The 20,458-nt window shown below is 40.6% G+C and overlaps 1 non-coding gene across 1 annotated transcript; it reads right to left on the minus strand.

Annotated features, from left to right (window-relative positions):
• Nucleotides 1-640: 640 nt before the first annotated feature.
• Nucleotides 641-778, minus strand: LOC136468327 (U4 spliceosomal RNA). Its single transcript, XR_010761832.1, has one exon. It is a non-coding gene; the product is annotated as a U4 spliceosomal RNA (small nuclear RNA).
• Nucleotides 779-20,458: the final 19,680 nt, after the last annotated feature.

Consider the following 20,458-nt stretch of genomic DNA (forward strand, 5'->3'; position numbering starts at 1 on the left):
GCAGGCTCTGTCGCGCCACCGATCAGGGCGCGTCACTGCCGCGCCAAGATCGGTGGCGCGGCAGACCCTGCCACGTCACCGGTCAGCGCCCCGGTCATCGCCACATCATCCCTCTCGCCGCGCCACCATGCAAGGCGCGCCACAGGTGTTTCGCCGTGCTAGGGAAATAGGCGCGGGCAAAAGTGTTGGTTTTGGATAAAAAAATAAAACAATGTTAGATTTAAAATTAGTTTACAAAAAATGTTAAAAATAAAAAAAAACACACTAAGGGCATTCCCAATGTAGAAACTATCATAGTTTCTGTGGTTATTAATTGTACTGTCACCTAAGCATTTTGTTGATGTGGCAATGTAGTTATTGAAGAGAGAAGGAAAAAATCATAGAAACTGGGTCTAAGTTAGAAACCATGTCTACACGAGAACCAAGACACGAAGAGATGTGATTGGTAAAGAATAGAGAGAGAATGTATGTGATTGGATAAAAAATTGTTCCGTAGAAACTATCCATTGGAGCCATTGTTTCTATATGTAGCGTTTATGAAAATTAATAGGTATAGAAACTACATGTAGTTTTTAGCATTGGGACTGTCCTAAGCAATCATACTCCAAAAATTTCATTGTGAGTTGTAGGGCTTTACCCTGGTTAGAGGGGTAACCCTTCCAAAAATTCTCTGCAGCCCAGGTGGGCCACAGAGGGGGTTTGGAGATAGTTTTCAACCAGCAATTGACGCGCCTCGGTGTTACCTCACTAGCTGCGTCATTGCCCCAAGCGCAAGGACGCGTTCCAACGCTCGCCCGCGGCCTCTGTTTATGTTTCGCCTCGTTTCATAATCCAACGGCTTGAGTGGTACGAAACACCAACGGACCTGGTACGTCCACTCCATTTCCATCTGGACAACACGACTTGAGTGCTCGACCAGGCAAGCAGGCACCGTCACGTCTGCCTCCCCATAGGGCAGTATTCGTACAGAGATGCCTGGCTAGACTCTTCCTTCTTTCACGTTATGATGATCATGGGCTTGGTTGTCTGGTCCAGGTATTCACGGAGTATTCTAATTAGCTATTATATTAAAATAAAATCCTCATGTTTGAACATTGTCTGATTGGTCACCTTTACCCGGATATGGGCCTTAGGACAAACCCAGCCCAGAAATTATGACATAGCTCGTGTACTTATCAAATCATATATACTACACATTGAAACAATATTCTAATGGATAGTTTTCTTTAAAATATTTTTTTGTCTAATCACATGTCTTTTATTTTTATCATCTATCTATCACATCTCTTTATATTGGTTCCCATGTAGACAACGGCTCTAATCTATATTTTTGGATGACGATGACGACAATGGTGTTAGTTCGTCAACACCTCCTAGGGATTCCTCACGGCCTCACATAGGAGATCTTTCTCCTTCTCATTCTCCTCTACCGTCGCCGCCACAGCCACAAGCTAAGTCCCAGGGCAAATGCCACACATCAACAAGGTCTCCTGAATCAAAGAAAAGGTCCCAGGGCAAAAGCACTTGAATTTCATCAAACAAGAAAGTAGATGAGTGGGAGCGTAACTAACCTAATGAAAGATGCAAGTCAGCAGGGGACAATTAGCAAGGAAGAAAAGCTCGTCTTATTGAAAAACTTAAGTATGCCCGAGCCCCTCCGATAGCATCGAACTACGAACAGTAAACCAGGGAAGAATCCAATAAATAAAAAGCCAAGTACATATAAAAAATGACAGTAAGGTAGAAATAATGCCAAAGAGTTGGGCTTAACAGAGGAACACTACGTATTATTTGAGCACGGAAGAACTAAATTGAAACCGACACTATTGCATACTAGTACAACCATGGCAAAGATCTATTGGAGCATAGAGAAGAGCTCCGAGAATTGCCGACAAATATGTGTCACCTCACCTGCATGAATGATATCAAACTACAGAGCAATGAGAATGGCCAAACAATGTTCGAGGTTAGAATGCCTACGCAGATAGATACAATGTCTGTCGAATGAGATTGCCTCTTTAAACTTTTCCAGAAGCGCTCCCACAACTTTTACGACTTGTATTGGTGTTTTTTTTTTTTCGAACCGCCAGCATGGAAGGACAGTGAAAGTCAGTGCTTTTTACAGACGTCATTTAAGAACCCCCTATGTAAATATTTGAACTGGAGCATTTTCTAGAATTTGTACGTGGAGCAAAAATAAGCAATTTTTTTAATCCGAAAGAGACCTAGCAGCAAGTCACAAGTCATGCAATCTTGTTTAGTACTACAATTTTAGTTTAGATCATTTCTCTATGCGAGATCATTTAGGATTTTTTTAAAAAAAAACATATTTCAAATTATATGTACCGACGCCAAGTTAAGAAAACTGTTAGTAGAAACCATGCATTTACACTGATGGTTCTCTTGAGACTACCGCCAGTGTAAAATTTATAGATGCGATAGTCTCAAGAGAACCACCAATGTAAATACATGATTTCTAATGACGATAGGCTTAAAAACCGCTAATAGAAATGTAGTATTTACATTGACGGTTCAGAACCATGGGCCAACAGTTCTACTTCTACCGGCGTCTATGCATTACGAGTCGCTAGTAGAAAAAAAAATCAGAGGCGTCGACAAAAACTATTTCCATACTAGTGGATGCCTTGATTTGCACTTGGTCTCAACGTAACTTTCAGAACCACAGGATAGGAGTTGAGAGGAAAGAATATTAGGAAGACGAAATAGTTTTGAGCAAGGAATTGTTCGAAGATAGATATACGAAATCGTGAAAATGAATGTAGATGGGATGCCAGGAGGGAGGACAATTACTTCTTCGGCAGGGCAGGGCACCCCCAGCGACTACAGAGTCGTCTTCCTGTCTTGTCCACATCTCAATAATCTGCCCTAAAGTCAACCGCAGACACAGTATGCAATGGTCCTCCACCCAACCAACTTCTATGCTAACAACTTTGTCCGTACTCATTATGTGCTATAGTTTGTTGGTCTAAAACTTGGTTGAAACTGGCTGAAAAACACTGTTCTGGGCCTTGTTTAGTTCTTTCCAAACTTTCAACTTTGGCACTACGCAAAAAGAAGATTCCCCGTCACATCAAACTTGCGGTACATGCATGGAATACTAAAAGTAGACGAAATTAAAAACTAATTGCACAGTTTGGTTGTACTTTGCAAGACGAACATTTTGAGCCTAATTAGTTAACGGGTGGACAATTATTACCAAATACAAACGAAATACTACAGTGGCGCTACAGTACATTTTGCCAACTTTGCACATCCAAAGTTTAGCAACTAAACAAGGCCCTGGCTGAATTGTTGTGAGAGAAAAATACTGTTCCGGCTAAAAAAAGAAGCTGAATAAGTCAAATACGGGGTAAGCCGAACAGGGCAAGTGTATGTTCGCATCCGAATCATGTGAGACTTTGGTGTTCCAAACGGGGTTTACAGTTGCTGATATGTGCTTTTGAACTAAGAGCCACTGTTAAAATAGGGCCCTCTCGGTTCTTCTGGGATCCAAACTCTCCGGGATGGATCGGGCTCTTGTTTAGTTACTTCAAAATCCAAACTTTGTAACTATGCAAAAAAAAAGATTTCCTGTCACATCAAACTTGTGGTATATGTATGAAGTACTAAATATTGACGAAATCAAAAATTAATTACATAGTTTAGTTGTACTTTGCGAGACGAACGTTTTAAATCTAATTAGTAACGATTAGATAATTATTACTAAATACAAACGAAATACGCGCTACGGTGCTGTCTGATTCCGGCGGCGCCAATTCGGCCGGCAACTAAACGGGGCGTGGTTTGCAGAGCGGATGGCCTGTGGTTGCGCACTCATTCAGGGCCCTTGACTTCGAGACGGATGGCCTGTGGACAGTGACATATGGTGCTGCATGGGCCCCCGGCCGCTTCTGGAGTTGGAGGTTTCGAGCTGTTCATGTGAGTCTTGGACCTACTGAAACCATGTCAACATCGTTCTTGAGCTCTTTAGGTCATGCTTCATTTTGCACTCTGTGAGAATGTCTCTAACAAGAAATATATATGGACATCTAAACTCAAAATGGGTAGCAAGAGATCTAAAATTAGTTTTCAACAGAGTACCACCTATTTTAGGTTGTCTGAGAGGCACAATCTAAATATGGGCATCCTCTCTCCTGAAAACCCATTTGTAAAAAAGATTCTCTTTTGAGTCTTATCGTTGGAGAAGATGCCGAATATGTATTGAACCTTTTGCTTGTACCACTATCCAAAGGACGAATGTGTCTTATATTTTGGGTGTTGTTGTTGGAGATAGCCTGAAAGGAAGACAACTACAACATACCCCATTCTAGTCATCATCCTCATGTAAAGAATGCAGTTCTCGTTTTTCGAGAAGTCAACCAGTCTAAACTTTGATTAAATTTATATAAAAAAATACTAACATTTATGATACAAAATAAGTATCATTAGATTAGTTATTATAGAATATATTTTCATAATAAATTTATTTAGAGACATAAATATTAATACTATTTATTATAAACTTAATCAAACTTGAGTCATTTTGACTGACACGTATCCCATAATTGCATTCTTTTACAGACAGAGGGAGTAATAGTCCGAAACTACTTCATTTTTATCTGTACAGTAGATATGATAGCTGCACACAGTACCAGTTGTTTATATGCCCCGTTCGTTTTGCTGAAAAAACAAGTCGAAACATTGTTCTGGCTGATTTGTTGTGAGAGAAAAATACTATTCAGATAAAAAAATAAGTTAAAAAAAATAGATTATAAGATAAACGGACATAGGATGATTGGTCTGTCTGGTACTACACACATGCTTTGAACGTACGTCTCTCTGCCATTGTGCATGGTTGGCGTGCATGGACTTTTAAATGGAGTTTTTAATTTTGTTTTGTTAGCTAGCAGTAGTATGATCTGTCATTATTTCACACATTGGAAAGCTAGCAGCAGTATGCATGATCCCATAGGTCGTTGCCTCGTGGATGACGGTGCCCCCACCCTCCACTGAGATTTGGGCTTGATGTATATATACACCCGACGACAGTGATGCCTCGTTTGGTTTTTTCTCATTTGGCTGCGCCTTAGCAAACACGAGAGGTTGGAATTATTTTGTCCATCATGCATCAACAACAGCTTTAGCCTTTAGAATGAAGAGAAAAAGGAATTCCTCAACGATAAACTAATGTAACAGCAGCTGCTTCATTCCACATGCTCTCTCTTTTGGTTTTGGACAACTAAAACTTTCCAATAACTTGATAACAAGCTTTGCTAGTTGCAAGATCAATGGTCACATGCATGTGTAGTACATAATGCATTGTAGCTAGATGTTGCCTGCCGCGCGCCCCTGTGTCAATCACAGGTTGGTGTAACTGCATCCACACAGATAGGATCGCCGATCAGCAGCTAGAGCAGCAGCTGTTCTAGTAGAAGAGACTTGGGTTGGGATAACGCATGCCTGTTCATATGCATGCATGTTATGAGAGCTGATTACAAGAAGAGGTTATGAGTGCTTGTAATGATGGAATTATGCCACTGGGTATGCGTGTTAGGTGAGCCAGATATTCGAGCGCGATTTGATTTGACCTAACTCTCTCGCAGCGCAGCTCTGGGCTGGGCACGCCGGCCGTGTCATTCTTTTCTGATGCTCCTCAGGACTAAGTTTAACTATAAAATAACATGAGTAGTGGAGATGGTGAGGAATGAGGAGGAGGAGATGAAGGTGACACTCGGAGACTCGTGTTGGAACTCAACTCGCTCGCTTGGGATGGATGCCGCATTGCCGCGCCTGCTGCCTCAGACAGTTTCGGCCAAATTTCTTGCCGTTCCACCAACGGTTATAAAGGTTAAAATAAAATATGGGAGCGCCTTTGCTTTGATACTTGATAGGGGAGTCCAAAAGGAAGCTGCGTGTGCTTGCAATGTCGAGAAAAATTCTACCTGACTATATTTCATTGGTCCCATGCTTGTTTAATTTGACTTTTTTAGCATATATAATAAACAGAAGGATGCCTGATGCGGTTAGAAGGAGAGTTTGCTGGGTTTTTACCTTGTCCTGGCAGCCGCACTAATACCTGAACCGTTTGCGTCTGAACGTAGAAGGATTTTCAATTGTGTGTATGCAGATGAGACCACGCACAATGGCTTTTTGGCAGTGCAAGTCTGGTTACATCTATTTGTCCCGACCAAAAGGGGGCAATGCAGCGTAACGTGCCCACGAAGCTACCGTAGCAAGTCTGCTTGGGTCATGCATCAACAACTCGTTGGTTCTCTTTCTCTCTAGCTAGCTTTACAAGTGGAATGCGCGACGAACACGCGAAATTACATGCGTCAGCCCATCCATCCTTCCGAAAAGACGAGGAGCTGCAAAGGAGCTCCGCTGGATCGTTTCGGTAGCTTATAAGTTGGCTGATGCTGTTTTATTGTCAGAGAAAAATACTGTATCATGGCTGATAAACATGGCTGATAGTGTTTTAACACTGTTCGGCTGAGCTGGATTAAAGCCGGCTAGTTGTTTTCGGCTGCTTCGTTGTGAGAAAAAAATACTGTTCTAGCTAGAAGGTGAGCAGTGTTTTATAAGGAGGAAGCAGCTGGCTCCAGCCAGCCGAACGGGCGGACGATCAAGCGAACACCATGACATCTTTTGCTCAAACTACCAAATAACTTCCCCAGCAACAGCAACCGCACCATAGGAAAGCTCTTACGAGCTTTTTTTTTTCCGCTAAGAAAGTTCACTAGATTTTGGCAGTACTTGCACTTTATTTGGAGATTAAAACCGCTTCAGCTATGGCTTGCTTTCAGAGTTCAAAAGACATGCTCTGGACAAAGATGAACGAAAAGGCCTCGAGCGGATGCTTTGTTATTTCAAACACGTGTCTTTTGGTAGTACTCCGTAGAACGGTAATTAAGGAGTGAGTACCATCAGTAGCCCTTTATGGGCTTAAGTATGTTCAAACACTTTGTCGCACGTATTCCAAAGCAGATACGTGTGTGTTCTTCCTGATTCGACAGGAGAAAGCATTTGGAGCAGCGTTGCCTTGCGACAGTGTCTTGGCCATATTTTCCGAAGCTCGTCCTCGATCGGAAGCTGCTAAAGGTGTTTGCTTTGCTCCTCGGCTCTGGTGTCCTTTTTCTGCCCATGGTAGACGAGCCAAGCCACCGCTAGGCATGCATGCACAGGAGGAAGAACAGCAGCGCTTGTGCTGTCAATGTTCGTCTGCAATTTCAATTCAGATATTGACATATCGTCGATCGAAGCGATTCTCTGAATATTTTGAGCCATCGAGGATCGCCCACCTCTGGCTGTCTCGCTGGGGCACGCTTTTGACCTTTGGGGACATCCTTGTTCTAGCAGTCAGTCGGTCAATCAGCGCATGAGAGAGTTAAGATTCGATCCGCCTCTGGCTAGCTAGTTTGTTCCTGCTTCTGTACTAACTTTCCATCATTCCACTCTGTAACTACGCATGTTTATCTGCAGCTTTGGGTACTAGAAAATTCAGACAACTTGGCTGACATTACGCTAGATTTAGACATCACTGCGGGTCTCGTCGCTGTCAGATTTATGAGCCTTTAATGTCGGTTATGAGCTCGAAAATGATAAAATGATTGGGGCTGGGCTAAAACTGGTAGTGAGCACCACATCACTGTCGGTTTATGGCTTGAACCGGCAGTATTTTGGTGGCCACTCATCACTGCCGGTTGAAGCCACAAACCGACAGTAATTGTGTTCTATCACTGTCGGTTCTAGCCGAGAACCGACGGTGATAAGCTAACAGCATAAAAAGGTTGCAGCCGTCTTCTTCTTCCTCCTCTCTTCCATCCTAAGAACAGAGACACGTGTTTAGGCCCTTTCCTCTATTGTTGCGGCTGCTCTTCACCATGAAGCTAGCGCTTTGATTTTAAAGAATGGCTTGATCTTTTTCTTTAAGGTTAGTAACAAACATTCACTCATTTGATTTTGTTGCTTAATTAGCTTTGTTTTGATGGCTATATTGCTTGATTCTCATTCTAGTTCTTTCTCCATTCTAGAGATCACTTTTCCAATTGGTCATTTGTGTAAGGCTCAAATTATGATGAATTCATCATCCAAAAGGTTAGTGTCATAAACACATTTAAATTCCTAGCTAATTATTTTATGGTGGTCAAGATCATCATTGTTAGTATGTGATACTATAATTAGTTCTTAGAAGTAAAGTAAAATAGTTGTTCTTCAATATTGTGCAATAATTGTTTTTTACTATGATTTTTAATTTACAGGGTCGGGGCTACCAATTTTAATTTTTCAATAATTAGTGTACAATAATATTTTCCAAAAAATGGTACTTTCGAGCTACAATTATTATTTATGAAGCTCGATTTCTTATTAATTCTTTGTAATTACTATCTCAGTATTTTTTTGTGCAGAGATGGATCGAGAGTGGATGCATCTGTCCCGAACGGACAAGCGGTACATGCATGGCGTCAGCTAGTTTATCACTGATGCCAAAGCCCATGCTGGGAATGGGAACCCTGTCTTCTGCCCATGCAAAGATTGCAAGAATCATAGGAACTTTCGTCAAATTGAGTCTATATGATCGCACTTGATTACCAGGGGTTCATGCCAAACTATACGATATAGACTATACATGGCGAGGTTGGTGTGGATGTTCTGCAGGGAAACGATGATGATGTGGATATGCCTGACGTAGCCATCCATGATGTTGATGAGGAATCCGGTGTCAACACAGAACCTATGGCCACAGTTAATAATATGTTTAGGAACACGCTAGCCGACGACACCGAGGATAACGATGGTATTTCTTAGCTGCTACATAATGTAGAGACTGGATGTCTTAGTGAAAGACAGCTGAGAAAGCTAGAAAAAATGAGACAAGATGGCAAAGCACCATTGTATAGGAATTGTCCAATGAGCAAACTAGAAACCGACATCATGCTGTTAGAGTTCAAATCGACAAATGGATTGAGCGATAAAGGCTTCGATCAGTTGTTGGGTATAATAAGAAAAATGCTCTTAGAAAAAAAATGAGTTACCAGAAAAGACATACTTGTCCAAGCAAATGATCTGTCCCATCGGCCTCGAAGTTGAAAAAATCTACGTGTGTTTCAATGATTGCATATTGTATCGTAGAAAAAAATACAAAGACTTGGACAAGTGCCCCAAGTATGAAGCTCTACGGTACAAAGAAGGACCGTCAGATGAGGGTACCAAGACCAGAGGAGGTCCCATAAAGGTTGTTTGGTATTTCCCTATAGCTCTCCGAGTGCATAGGCCGTTTGCATGTGCAAAGTCAACCAAGCTGTTGCGCTGGCATGGCGAAGAGCGTAAGAAAGATATAATGATGAGGCACCCCTGAAAGATCTAGTTTGGTTTTAATGAATTAATGAAACCCTAAGTGCTAACATAGTTTATCAAGTGATCATAAGATAGGTAGCATATTCCAAGTGGTGAAGCAAATGAAGATCATAGCATGATAATGATGATGCCATGATGATGATCAAGTGCTTGGACTTGAAAAGAAGAAAGAGAAAAACAAAAAACTCAAGGCAAAGGTATAAACTATAGGAGCTATTTTATTTTGATGATCAAGACACTTAGAGAGAGTGTGATCACATTTAGGTTTGATAGCCATACTATTAAGAGGAGTGAAACTCGTATCGGAATGCGGTTATCAAAGTGCCACTAGATGCTCTAACTCATTGCATATGCATTTAGGATCTAGAGGAATGCTAACACCCTTAAAAATATTTGTAAAAATATGCTAACACATGTGCACAAGGTGATACACTTGGTTGTTGGCACATTTGAGCAAGGGTGAAGTTAGATGTGAAAAGGAGTTAGTCTTGCTGGTCACTGAGTGACCGGACGCTGGTCTCAGAGGGACCGGCGCGTCTGGTCAAGTGTGACAGTAAAGACGCTGGCGTCGATCAAACGATCGGACGCTGGGTCTTAGACTGACCGGATGCTGAGGTCCAGGGTCCGGTCCTATTGTCGGACAGCGCAGAGAAAAGTAACTGAGTGACCAGACGCTTGCAGGGTCCGATCAAGCATGACCAGACACGTCTGGTCAAAGAAAATCATTTCTGGAACCTTACTGGAAATGATCGGGTGCAGGTGGCTGAGCGTCCAGTCAGTTTGTGCGTTGCGTCCATTCAGCTGATGACCGTTGAAATCTGACGAACAGTATTTGAAGCAGGGGACACGTGGCGTGAATCACGTGACCGGACGTTGAGGGCCAGTGTTCGGTCACCCCGCGTTGTGCCCAGTGAAGGGGTACAACGGCTCTATTTCATGGGGGCTTCTATTTAAGCCCCATGGCCGGTTGAAGCGTATACCTTTGGCTATTTTTATTGACATAGCAACCTTATGAGCTTAGCCAAAGCCCTCCCACTCATCTCCATCATTGATTCATCATCTTTGTGAGATTGAAAGAGAATCCAAGTGTATTGCTTGAGTATTTGCATCTAGAGACACTTGGTGTTCATGTTTCACTTCGGGATTCACTTATTATTCTTGATGGTTGCCACCACCTAGACAGCTTGGAGCAGCGAAGATCATTGAGCGGAGAGTTGTGATTGTCTTCGGCTCCGATTGTAGTGATTGTAAGGGGTTCTTGATCTTTCCCCGGTGGAAAGCCAAAAGGTACTCTATTGGATTGCTCATGGCTTATATGATCCTCATCTTGTGTTGGTTGTGTGGCACCCTATTGAGGGTTTGGCGTGTGAAGCCAATTAGCGCGTGAACCTCTAAGTGAGTGAATCGCCACAACGAGGACTGGCTTGTCGGCAAGCAAGTGAACCTCGATAAAAAATCATTGTGTTCATCATTGATTCTGAGGTGATTGGTCTTCATTGTTATTCATTCTTATGATTGATTGGTTCCTTCATATACACGGCGGTATAACCTTTTTTATCACTCTCTTTACATTACCGTAAACTTGTTGTCAAGCTCTTTAATGTAGCTAGTTATGAGAGCTTACTTGGCTGGTTGATGTGGCTCTTTAGTTAGACTTTTGAGAGCACACTAATATAGGGTAGTGTCATAGCTATTGTGTGAATAGATACTATCTAAACTAGAATTATGGTAAGTAGCTTGCATTTTGAGTAGGCTAGCGCAACACTTACTTCGCCTCATAATTATCTAACCTTTTTGTTAAGTGTTGTTTTAGAAATTTTTATTAGGCTATTCACTCTCCCTCTAGCCATTAGAAACTTTCAAGTGGTATCAGAGCAAAGGTCATCATGATTTGAGGCTTAACAACCTTCGGTGTAAAAATGGCTCAAATCAACGACACAAAGAAGCCACCCCAATTTGATGACTTCAACTATCCCTATTGGAAGGCTAAGATGACAACTTAAATCAAGTCAATCAATAGGAAGGTTTGGAAGGTGGTAGCAATCAAAATTGAGATTGAAGATCTAGAGAATCCCACCGCGGCCGAAGAAGTGCTTCTCTAAAATAATGACATTGCTCTAAGTGCTATTCATGATGCAATTGATGAAAAAACATTTGAGCAAATAAAAAATATTGAGATGGCTCATGAGGCATGGAAGAAGTTGGAAAAATCATTTGAGGGCACTCAAGCCGTGAAGGGTGCAAAGGCATACATCCTTAAAGAGAAGTTTGTAAGTTTCAAGATGAAGGAAGATGAGAGTGTGCCAGAGATGTTCTATAGGCTTCAAGTGCTTGTCAATAATCTTAAAACACTTGGTGAAGAGGTGAAGGACAATGACTTCTCACATAAGTTCTTGAGATGTTTGCCTTCAAGATTTGGTACATTGGTCACCATTCTAATAAGAAGCGGTTTGGACACCATGACACCAAACCAAGTATTAGGAGATATAATAACCAATGATACATATAGAGATGATGATAAGAAGAAAGAAAAAAAGAAGAAGAAAGATGAGAAAAAGGATGACAAGAAGAAGAGCATGGCATTCAAGGCCACATCATCCAAGGGCAAAGCTAAGCAAGAAACATCAAGTGAAGATGATGATTCATGGGATGATGATGATGGTGGGAAGATGGCTCTCTTTGTCAAGAAATTTGGCAAGTTCATGGTAAAGAAGGGCTACCATGCTAGAAGAAAGAAGTCTTTATCCAAGAACAAAGAAGAGTCAAGAAGGTGCTTCAAGTGTGAAAGCAAAGATCATCTTGTTGCTCAATACGCATACAATAGCGACAATGATGATGACAATAAGAAGAACAAAAAGAAGGACAAGAAGGAAAAGAAAGAGAAGAAGGACAAGATGGCATTCAAGAAAAAGAAGGGTGGTTTATATGTAGTCACTTGGGATAGTGACGCTTCCTCAAGTGATGATGATGATGATAGTGATGATAACAAGACCACCAAGAAGAAGGTTCATGCAAGCATTGCTATCAATGAGAAGCCTTCTCTCTTTGAATCTTTATCATGCTTCATGGCTAAGGCTACTAAGGTACAATCTTATGATGACAAAAGTGATGAAGAACATGATGATGGAAATGAACATAAAAATGAAAATGATAGTGATAGTGATGATGATGAACCTACTAAAGATGAATTATTTGACATGCTAGAGGATGATAGAGAACACTTTAACATCAAGAGAAGGGAATGCAAAAGCTTGCGTAAGGAACTAAAAGACCTTAAGCAAGCCTTTGATGAGCTCAATGCATCTCATGAGAGGCTAGAGGATGACAATGAGAAGCTTGGCAAAGCTCACAAAAAGCTTGAAAAGGCTCATTCCTCTTTGCTTGATGAGCAAAATAAAAAGGAGCATGTTGAAACTTGCAATATAGGTTTAACTTGTGATATAATTGATGAATCACTATCTATGCCTATCATTATTGCTCCTACTAACCCTTCTTGTAGCACTTCCACTCCTACCTCATCTAGTAGTGATGGTCTCGCTTGTGATGCCTCACTAGTGGTTGAGAATGAGAACCTCAAGAAGGAGGTCAATAAGCTCACTCACACCTTGGCTAAGGTCTATGGTGGTGAGGACCGCTTGCTTATGTGCTTGGGTAGCTAAAGAGCTTCTCTCTACAAAGAGAGATTGGGCTATACCCCCAAGAAAGGCAAGGCGGTCTTTGCTTCTCACAAGACTAGTTTTGTGAAGAACAATAGTCGGTTTTGCACTAGTTGCAAACAAGTTGGTCATAAAGAGCATGAGTGTAAGACAAAGAGCAAAAATGCTAATGTATCCTCCATGAAGCTTGATTCATGCTATATGCTTACTAAGGGTACAAATGGTATGAAGGCTAAGTTCATTGGTAAACCATGGATGGGCTCAAAGAAGAAAGCCATTTGGGTACAAAAGAGCTAAGTAACTAACCTTTATGGACCCAAGCAAGTTTGGGTACCTAAAAAGATTTGATCTTCTTTTGTAGGTCAATTACAAAGCCGGAGGAAGGTATTGGGTTCTTGATAGTGGGTGCACTCAACACATGACCAATGATGCAAGAATGTTCAACTTAATCAACATCAATGGCAATGATAGTTATGATAGTATCACATTTGGTGATAATGGCAAAGGCAAGGTCAAAGGGCTTGGTAAGATTGCAATATCTAATGACATGAGCATATCCAATGTGTTGCTAGTAGAGAGCTTGAACTTCAATTTGCTATCCATGGCTCAATTGTGTGATCTTGGATTTAAATGCATATTTGGGGTAGATGATGTAGAAATCATATATGTAGATGGCTCTAATTTGATCTTCAAAGGCTTTAGATATGAGAATCTATACTTGGTTGATTTCAATGCTAGTGAAGCTAGATTATCTATATGCTTATTCACTAAGTCTAGCATGGGTTGGTTATGGCATAGAAGGCTTGGTCATGTTGGAATAAAACAATTAAATAGATTGGTTAAGCATGACTTGGTTAGAGGCTTGAAAGATGTTGTGTTTAAAAAGGATAAGCTTTGTAGCTCTTGTCAAGCCGGCAAACAAGTTGAAAACACCCATCTTAAAAAAAGCATGATGAGCACTAGTAAAGCATTTGAGTTATTGCACATAGATTTATTTGGGCCAACACAATACACTAGTATCGGTAGAAATAAATATGGCTTTGTGATAGTGGATGACTATACTAGATACACATAGGTATTCTTTCTAGTAGATAAAAGTGATGTATTTGCAACATTCGAATCATTTGTCAAAGGCATTCATAATGAGTTTGAAATAACCATCAAGAGAGTTAGAAGTGACAATGGTAGCGAGTTTAAGAACAGTAGAATTGATAAGTTGTGTGATGAATTTGGAATTATACATCAATTCTCGGCCAAGTACACATCTCAATCAAATAGCCTTGTTGAGAGGAAGAATAGAACACTCATTGATATGACAAGGTCTATGCTTAGTGAGTACAATGTGAGTCAATCCTTTTGGGTCGAAGCTATCAATATGGCTTGCTATTGTAGCAACCACCTCTATTATCACCCATTGAAAGAGAAGACATGATATGAGCTCTTGAATGGTAGAAAGCCCAACATTACATATTTTCGGGTCTTTAATTGCAAATGCTATATCTTGAAGAAAGGCACTAGATTGGGCAAGTTTGACAAAAAATATGATAAAGGATTCCTACTTGGTTATTCCACCACAAGCAAAGCATATAAAGTTTGAAATTTGGATAGTGGTACTCTTGAGGAAGTTCATAATGTTGAATTTGATGAAACCAAGGATTCACAAATAGAGAATGAGAACTTAGAAGATGTTAGAGACATTCAACTTTCAAATGCTATAAAAAACATAGATGTTGGTGAATTGAGGCCTAGGCAAGTAAATAATGATGAAGATGATCAAGTGCAAGTGCTCTCTAACTCAAATGTGTAAGATGATACAAACTAAGTTAGTACACATGGATCTCATGATAATGAACAAGATCAAGGGGCTAGTACATGATCTCAATCCAATGATCAAGCAAGTGCAAGCAATCAAGTTCCAATACTCCAACCAACCAATGTTGCAAGGGATCATCCATTGGACACTATCATTGGTGATATTTCAAGAGGTATACAAATAAGATCAAGATTAGCTTCATTTTATGAGCATTTCTCTTTTGTGTCATATATTGAGCCAAAGAAGATAGATAAAGCATTAAAGGATGTTGATTGGATGAATGCTATGTATGAAGAATTGAATAGCTTCACAAGAAATCAAGTATAGGAATTGGTAGAAAGACCAAAGGAACACAATGTCATTGGAACTAAATGGGTCTTTAGAAACAAGCAAGATCAATATGGGATAGTAATAAGGAACAAAGCAAGATTGGTAGCATAAGGCTATACATAAGTTGAAGGTCTTGACTTTGGAGAAACATATACCCCGGTTGCTAGAATGGAAGCAATAAGAATCTTGCTAGCCTATGCTTGTGCCCACAACAACAAGCTCTATCAAATAAATGTTAAGAGTGCATTTCTCAATGGCTACATCAATGAAGAAGTATATGTTGAGGAATCTCCCAGTTTTGAAGATAATAAGAAGCTCAACCATGTGTACAAGTTGAAGAAGGCATTGTATGGCTTGAAGTAAGCACCTAGAGCATAGTATGAGAGATTGAGGGACTTCCTACTCTCTAAAGGGTTCACAATGGGCAAGGTTGACACCACTCTTTTCATCAAGAAGATTGAAAAAGATCTATTTATGTTGCAAATCTATATTGATGATATCATATTTGGATCAACCAATCAAGATTTTTGTGATGAGTTTGAAAAAATGATGGCTAATGAGTTTGAGATGTCCATGATTGGAGAGTTGAGCTACTTTCTTGGTCTTCAAATCAAGCAATTGAAGAATGATACCTTTGTAAGTCAAGGCAAGTACATCAAGGACATGATCAAAAAGTTTGGAATAATTAATAGTAAAGTTATTAGCACACCAATAGGAACAAATTGCAACTTGGATAGTGATGCAAGTGAAAATATGGTGGATCAAAAGTTGTATCGGTCTATGATTGGAAGCCTACTCTATGTGACCGTATCAAGGCTAGATGTCTTGTTTAGTGTATGCATGTGTGCAAGATTTCAAGTCTCACTAAGAGAAAGTAATTTGAAGGCTACAAAGATAATATTGAGGTATTTGAAGCATACACCAAATATTAGTTTGTGTTATCCCAAAGGAGCAAAGTTTGAGCTAGTTGGTTACTCTGACTCGGATTATGCAGGATGCAAGGTTGAAAGGAAGAGCACCTCGGGCACATGTCAATTATTGAGAAGATCACTTGTTTCATGGTCATTAAAGAAGCAAAATAGCATTGTATTATCAACCACTGAAGCCGAATACATATCTACCGGTAGTTGTTGTGCACAAATTCTTTGGATGAAGGCCACCTTGAATGACTTTGAAATCAAGTTCAAGAAAGTGCCATTGCTATGTGACAATGAGAGTGCAATCAAGTTGACCAATAATCCAGTTCAATATGCAAGAACAAAGCATATTGATGTCCACCACCATTTCATAAGACATCACCAATAAAAAGAGGACATTTGCATTGAGAGTGTAGGCACCGAAGATCAACTTGTTGATATATTTACCAAGCCATTGGATGAGAAAAGCTTTTGCAAGCTAAGGAATGAGTTGAATATATTGAATTTCTCAAATATGTGTTGATGCACTCCCCCTTACTTATATGACATGCCTCTCCTTTGAGCTATTCAAGGTAAAAGTTGATTGGCATGACATACATCCTTGCTAAGGACATGTTTAGTGCATCTAGTCATATTTTCAATTTTATTAGGACCTTTTAAGTGGTTCAATTTTATTAGGCTCATTCAGGAAAATCAAATGAATTTGATGATCATATGGTATCACTATTGCTTCTATGATTGACTTGATCTAGTGATAGCGTATGACATGTTTGTGGGCTTGCAACCCGAGTGTTTAATCTAGAAAATGAACTCTAAGTGTTTAACTCAACATGGTATAAGATAACCCTTATTTGAAGGTATGAAGAAGCTTGTCCTTGGATCAAACCGAGTTAAATATCTTTGGTAAATGATCTAGATTAGACCAAATTTAGGAAAATGATCCTCACCCCATTGATTGACATTGATAATCTCGACCCTACAAGTGGTACTATCTATATCTTAAGTCTTTGTGGTCATTGATGACAAAAGGAGAAGAGAAACAAAGATATAAGTGATAGGGGGAGAGATAACGAAGATATTAGTACATGAATATAAGTGATAGGGGGAGAGATAACAAAGATATTAGTACATGGGAAGTAAGAAGTGTACTAAGATGGTGAAAAGACAATAAAGGGGGAGAATTTGACATAAGGGGAGAGATATGATAAAAGAAAAGGGATCAATTGAAATTTTGAGCACACAAGTAGGGGGAGCAATCTCATAAACTTGTATGGTGCATTTGAATGTGCATTTAGTATATTTGCTTGCATGGTATAAGTTCTAAATTTAAAATATCCAAGCTTGTGTGATGAATGCTAGTTGTAGGATTGAATAATGAAATGAAATTACTAGATAACTTTCATTTCCAAGTAAGTTTTTCCAACTGGTATCTTTTCAAAGTGCATTTCCAAGTGGTATAAAAAGTTAACCATGGTGCTAAGGATGGTATAATGGTGCACTCCGATTGGTATCACGTTTTAAAGGTCCATCTTTTATACCTTAGCATCATTTGGTAGACATTGTCTCCTATATCTCCTATCTAAGTATATGTGCAAGCTGTAATCCAAACTCTTAGCACATATATAGGGGGAGCAATTGCTATGATTTGGGGTTCATGAAACTTGTCCATATTCTTTTACACATGGTAAATATGCTTGGGCAAGCAACATGAACTCAATTGAATTTCAATTCATATCTTTGTGAAAGGGTTGTCATCAATTACCAAAAGGGAGAGATTGAAAGCTCTAGTTTGGTTTTGGTGAATTGATAAAACCCTAAGTGCTAACCTAGTATATCAAGTGATTATGAGATAGGTAGCACATTCCAAGTGGTGAAGCGAATAAAGATCATAGCATGATAATGATGATGCCATGATGATGATCAAGTGCTTGGACTTAGAAAGAAGAAAGAGAAAAACAAAAAGCTCAAGGCAAAGATATAAATCATAGGAGCTATTTTGTTTTGGTGATCAAGACACTTAGAGAGTGTGATCACATTTAGGTTTGATAGCCATACTATTAAGAGGAGTGAAACTCATATCGGAATGTGGTTATCAAAGTGCCACTAGATGCTCTAACTCATTGTATATGCATTTAGGATCTAGTGGAATGCTAACACCCTTGAAAATATTTGTGAAAATATGCTAATATATGTGCACAATGTGATACACTTGGTTGTTGGCATATTTGAGCAAGGGCAAAGAAGTTAGAGGTGAAAAGAAGTTAGTCTTGCTGGTCACTGAGTGACCAGACGCTGGTCTCAGAGGGACCGGTGCATCTGGTCAAGTGTGACAGCAAAGATGCTGGCGTTGGTCAAATGACCGGACGCTGGGTCTTGGACTAACCGGATGCTGGGTCTTAGACTAACCGGACACTGAGGTCTAGGGTCTGGTCCTGTTGTTGGACAGCGCAGAGAAAAGTCACTAATTGACCAGACACTTGCAGGGTCCGGTCAAGTATGACCGGACACGTCCGGTCAAAGAAAATTATTTCTGGAACCTTACTAGAAATGATCAGATGCTGGTGGCTGAGCGTCCGGTTAGTTTGTGCGCTGCGTCCGGTCAGCTGATGACCGTTGAAATCTAACGAACAGTATTTGAAGCAGGGGACATGTGGCGTGAATCATGTGACCGGATGCTGAGGGCCAGCGTTTGGTCGATCGGACCGATGCGTCCGGTCACCCCGTGTTGTGCCCAGTGAAGGGGTACAATGGCTCTATTTTGTGGGAGCTTCTATTTAAGCCCCATGGCCGGTTGAAGCTCATACCTTTGGCCATTTTCATTGACATAGCAACCTTGTGAGCTTAGCCAAAGCCCTCCCACTCATCTCCATCATTGATTCATCATCTTTGTGAGATTGGGAGAGAATCCAAATGCATTGCTTGAGTGTTTGCATCTAGATGCACTTGATGTTCGTGTTTTGCTATGGGATTCACTTGTTACTCTTGGTGGTTGCCACCACCTAGACGACTTGGAGCAGCGAGGATCGTTGAGCAGAGAGTGGTGATTGTCTCCGGCTCCGATCGTAGTGATTGTGAGGGGTTCTTGACCTTTCCCCGGTGGAGATCCAAAAGGTACTCTAGTGGATTGCTCGTGGCTTGTGTGATCCTCATCTTGTGTTGGTTGTGTGGCACTCTATTGAGGGTTTGGCGTGTGAAGCCAATTAACGCGTGAATCTCCAAGTGAGTGAATCGCCACAACGAGGACTAGCTTGCCGACAAGCAAGTGAACCTCGGTAAAAATCATTGTGTTCATCATTGATTTCGAGGTGATTGGTCTTCATTGTTATTCATCCTTGTGATTGATTGGTTCCTTCATCTACATGGCAATATAACCTGTTTGATCACTCTCTTTATATTACCGCAAACTAGTTGTCAAGCTGTTTAGTGTAGCTAGTTGTGAGAGCTTGCTTGGTTGGTTGGTGTGGTTCTTTAGTTAGCCTTTTGAGAGCACACTAACATAGGGTAGTGTCATAGCTTTTGTGTGAATAGATACTATCTAAACTAGAATTGTGGTAGGTGGCTTGCATTTTGAGTAGGCTAGCGCAACACTTGCTTCGCCTCATAATTATCTAACCTTTTTGTTAAGTGTTATTGTAGAAATTTTAATTGGGCTATTCACCCCCCTCTAGCCATTAGGACCTTTCAACCCCACCGATGGACATGACTAGAGGACTGTCAATACTATATTCTATAAGGACATCGGTGGAGAGGTAAGGCACCTTTGGTTTGCTTTGAGCATAGATGGGATGACTCATTTTGACCAGGTTAGAAGTAATCATAGCACCTGGCCAGTGATGCTCTATATATACAACCTTCCACCTTGGGTCTGTATGAAGTGATCGTACATCTAGATGCCACTACTGATCCAAGGGCCAAGCCAACCTAAGAATAACATCGATGTGTTTCTAGAACCAGTGATCGATGAACTAGTGGAGATGTTTGAAAAGGGTGTGCCAGATGTTTGGGATGAGTACAAAAAGGAACATGTCACGATCAAGGGAGTACTTATCGCTACAATCACCGACCTGCCAGGTCGAGGTTCGTTGTCCAAAGAGAAGACAGAAGGCTATACTAGATGTGTCGAGTGCTTGGATGACACTGATGCAGTAAATCTACCAAATAACTCAAAGATAATTTATATGGGACACCGTAGGTTCCTTCCTAAGGATCACCCTTACCGCAGGAACAGAAAAGATTTCAATGGTACTATTGAGAAACGCTTAGCTCCAAAATATCGAGATGGGCCTATGATACTTCGAGAACTCAACAAACTAGAGGTTGTCCTTGGGAAGAGGACAATGCAGTAGCAGCGCCTGATGGGAGCGTTTGGAAGAAAAAAAATTAGTTTT

The sequence above is a fragment of the Miscanthus floridulus genome, chromosome 7 (assembly GCF_019320115.1).
Source record: "Miscanthus floridulus cultivar M001 chromosome 7, ASM1932011v1, whole genome shotgun sequence".
In the NCBI taxonomy this organism is placed as follows: domain Eukaryota; kingdom Viridiplantae; phylum Streptophyta; class Magnoliopsida; order Poales; family Poaceae; genus Miscanthus; species Miscanthus floridulus.